At 38.9% G+C, this 4,580-nt stretch overlaps 1 protein-coding gene across 1 annotated transcript in view; it reads right to left on the bottom strand.

Moving 5' to 3' along the window:
- Positions 1–4,580, bottom strand: part of LOC107666743 (zinc finger protein ZFPM2-like) — a 184,956-nt gene that overhangs the window by 108,444 nt on the left and 71,932 nt on the right. The window lies entirely within an intron of this gene.

The raw sequence follows: 4,580 nt of genomic DNA on the forward strand, positions 1-4,580 counted from the left end.
AGTATATATATATATATATATATATATATATATAGTTTTTTTTATATATTATTTATTATTAATTTTTTAAGGGTTGGTATTTGTGACGTATTACTTTTTCAAATAAATAAATAAAAATGACATTATATCCTGTTGCCGATATACCAAACTACCAACCACTGCCAATGCAGAAAACCCTCCCAAAAGATCAATATGGCATCTTTAGAAATTAGCATCATTCTGATAGAAGCATATTGATACACAAATGAAACATAAGTGAGAACTCCTTTAAATCTCTGTACATCTAAATAGAGTTTTCCTCTGTGCTGAACTCTACAAAAATCATTCAGGAGATTTCACAATCAGACGACTCTCTCCAACCACAAATCAATTCATCTCCAGTCAAGAACCTTTACAAAAGATGAGCTACCATGACAACACACTCATTCCCCAACTCCTCATTCTCTCCCTCTCTCCAAACACACACACATTCACGAAGACGATATGGAAAAGAGGACAGACATTGAAATTCTTGTCACAGGCTGAATTTATTTGACTCTGGCTCTGTGTGCGGTGATAAACAGAGTGATGATCCAGTCACACATCTTTATCCATGCTTTGCTTTAATTAACGCTGACTTGTTTGTTGAAAAGATGATTAATATGCCAATGAAAATTGCATAATTGAATACCACAACACACACACATACAAGAAACTATAAGTTTCATGTGGAATTCTTTAGAACAAAATAATAACAACAACAACAGCAGTAATAATAATAATTATTATTATTATTATTATTATTACTATTACTATTATTATTAGTTGTTGTTTCTGAGATGATGTCATAAGGCTTTCCATGAATGGCCCGACTGTACTGGTAGAAGTGGAGGTATTTTGGGGTTTGTGGAAGAATAGCGAATGTGCATTTTAGTTTTTCTGCTCCTCCCCCAAATAAGGGGGGCGTTTGCTTTGATATGGATGCCTCTCACAGCACACCCTCTGTTTGCCCTCCTTCTCTTGCTTTTATTCCGCCCATATTCCATGTAGCTGTCAACAGGTCTGCCTAAGCTTTGGATAGGAGAATTCTGACTGCATGTATAAGTCATGCGGTTTCTAATTAACTGTCAGATTTTATTTTATTTTATAATGCTTTCGAATGCGCCTCACCCATTCAGAATATAGAGTCATCTGTTTAATAAATTAGATCAATCATAAAATCAAAATCAAAATATAAAAATAATAATAAAACAACTGTAATAAATAAAGACAGATTTGCTTCTAGAAAAAAAAACGTATTACTTCCCAGCACACAACAGAGGTCTATATTCATATCTGAACGGTGAAATAGAAACATCTTAGTTTGATAATAAAGGGTGCAGCATTATTCTAGCCTGTTCACTACATCAGTTCATTTTCAGATTGATTCCATTGCTAACAAGCATGAAGTCATTGCTCTTAAACCTCTTAACATCTCGGATCAGTGGAGAAATTTGCATTTGGACACTTTAAGACTATGAGCAAAGAGTGCAGGCTAATCTCAGCTTGAGTATATCATCAGCAAAAGAATCAGCCACTGTGTGTGCAGCAGTGAAGTACCAAATCTTAGCTCCTCCCTCCCAGTAAACACAAAACCGAGCCCCGCCCACAAACGGGCATTCATGCATGGGATTGTTGTATTAGTTCAGTTGCCAAACATCATCGGAAATCACGTCCACCTTATTTAGTCCTTTTAAATACATCGATTCTTCGACCCACCTCGTCTACATAACCTGGCTCATTCAGTAGCAAATTCTACTGTACCGCATTGTCACGACAATCTGATTTCGCACAATACCACTTATCTGCGCGAGACTAGCAGAGAAAGCCTGCGGTAAGATGGCTGAGAGCAGCGAACAAGACACCCTCGCTCGGAAAATGAGCAGCAGCCAGGCATGTCAAAATTTCTTGATTACATGGGAAATAAACAACTCCGACTGAAAGCCTCCGCTCAAACTTGGTGCTTTGCATACATTAAATTCCGGTCTGTCTATAAGTCGTCTTAAAACGCTTAGGTATCAGCGTGAGCGCCTCTGACAACGTTCCCTCACGAGTTCGTCTGGGCTGTTATCAGACCTCTCAAATGGATCTCCAGCTCTAGTGACAAAAGCCAGACGGAGCTCTCCTAAAGGATACATCTTTTTATCCACACGCTTCCTCTGCAATCCACATGTGCGAGCGCTGCTGCGGCCCGAGCAGGAGTTTACCAATCTTCGCTTTCCAAGACTCTCTCTCTCACGCTCTCTCCCTCTTTCCTCTCTGTGTTAAAGGCTTGAGGGGTTCAATCAATGCTGCTTTGATCTCGGCTGGAACTATAATTATTTAACATTGTTACAAGGATTTCTCTAATCCATTCTACCATTAAATCCCTTTTAGACCCTCATCTTCAGGAGCCTAATCTGAATCTGGGCCCCCCTCCCTCCCCTCGGACGGCACCGTGACTTAACAGAGTTCGGTGAATAATTAGAGGAAAAGATACAAACGCGAAAAGAAAGATGAGAAACTTTGCCAGTCGCTGGACACGAGCAGGTTGTTGGTCGACGAACGCTGATTAACAGTTTGTATGCGACATTTTTTTTTTTGTGTGGGTACGGTGGGATGTTTATCTGAAAGCCCAGCATTATAGCATGTAATTCAAAAGCTGTCAACAAGCAGACAATGGAGTGCCGGTTTGCAGCTATTTGAATGTTTAATTCCTGGATTCTAGGTCATTGCTAAATATGTTGACATACACAGACTGATTCGAACAGTCTATGTGTTAAAGGATCAACCCCTTGTGACGTTTGTAATTGTGTTAAATATGCTAAATCAGTGGCACCATTAACTGGTTAATTCATCCAACAATTAAAATTCTGGTATAATTTACTAACCCTGAAGTCATTCCAATCCTACTGTGACCACAGACTGACAAGTTCCATAAAGCTTCACAAAAATGCAGCACAAAAGTCCAATAAATGCAGTTGTACATCATATTCAGGTTTTCTAAAGCCATATGATACCTTCATGAGAGCAACAGACATAAATTCGTTTTTTTCTTTACAAAAATAGACCCATCTGCGTTAGCTCATGTCTCATTTTTGTTTGCACGCTTTCAGTTAAATTATCTAAAAATATTCATTTTCCAGCAAAGACATCTAAAAATCCATAAAACAACGCATTTATTTGAGATGCAACCCGGCTTGATATGAATATATCTTGATATCCAGAATAAAAGTGTATTTTTTCACTTGACCATCCAAATTTACTCACCCTCATGTCATTCCAAACCCATATGACTTTCTTTCTTCTGTAGATAGAAAGAAAATATTTTGAAGAATGTTGGTAACCCAACAGTTTTAATTCCTGTTGACTTCTATTTTGTGGACAAAAAATACAATACAAATCAATGGGAACCAAAATTGTCTGGTTAACAACATTCTTTAAAAAAAAAACGAATGAATGAATAAAATAAAAGAAGAAAGTCAAACAGGTTTTGAATGACATGAAGGTGAGTAAATGAACAGAATTTTCAAAAAGTCATTTTTGCAGTTAAAAGACTTGGAATATAACACAGAAGCCACATAGTCTACTTTTACATTATTTTTGGTTGCTTTTTTGGCATTTTTGTAGCCTCATTTGCTTTCATTAGATTGAAAAGCATAAACATCTCCTTTTATGTTTCCCAGGAAAAAAAAAAACCATGCTGGTTTGGAACGACATGAGTAAATGATGACAGAATATTTATTTTTGGGTGAACTATACCTTTAAGACCTCCATCCATCTTTTCGCTGCGCATTTTCAGATCTGCACAGAAATCTAAGGCGGTTAGCACTGAACCCATAACTGCCATCTGTTTGTTTTGGGCTGGGAAGAACAAAAAAAGACACGTTGATAATTGTGACGCATGTTGAAAAAACACCCAATGGCCTTTTCAAATATTTGTGCCGCTGTGTTTTGCGCCGATATAAATAGCAGCACAGCAAATGCAAACATTTGTCGAGGCACCTGCCATGCTATCGTGACCATCTGCTCCACAAATTCACTTAGCATGACATATGTGCATTAAAGCTGAAGCGGCTATTGTTTGGTGCGGGTGAGGGGGTCCGGTCAAGGGCAGACAGTGTCAGCTCCACGTACAGGTGGGCTGAGAGGAGAACAGGGAATCTATACGTGCTTCCTGACTGTGAGGCAGAAGCGGTTGGATACCCGCTCCTGTCTGTCTTCAAGGCTTCTTCAGCAGAACCTGCCCGTGTTCGACTCGTGGCCTGGGCCCAGTTGGCACACACAGACGAAACCGACTGTGTCCGACAGGCGCTGCTGAGCTTAGAGAGCCGCCCATGAGGAGGTGTGTCAGTCCTCAAGTTGATTGGATCTAGCTGAAGGTTACTCAATGCTCATTGGACGACCAAGATTCTCCATTCATCATCATCTCCTCATGCATTCTCAGAATATATAATATATAATATTAAAAAAAGTAAATAATGTAAAACACAACATAACACAACAGGACACAACATAACATAAAAATACACACACACACACACACACACACACACACACACACACACACACACACACACACA

The sequence above is a fragment of the Sinocyclocheilus anshuiensis genome, unplaced genomic scaffold, assembly GCF_001515605.1.
Source record: "Sinocyclocheilus anshuiensis isolate Anshui unplaced genomic scaffold, SAMN03320099.WGS_v1.1 scaffold267, whole genome shotgun sequence".
Classification (NCBI taxonomy): domain Eukaryota; kingdom Metazoa; phylum Chordata; class Actinopteri; order Cypriniformes; family Cyprinidae; genus Sinocyclocheilus; species Sinocyclocheilus anshuiensis.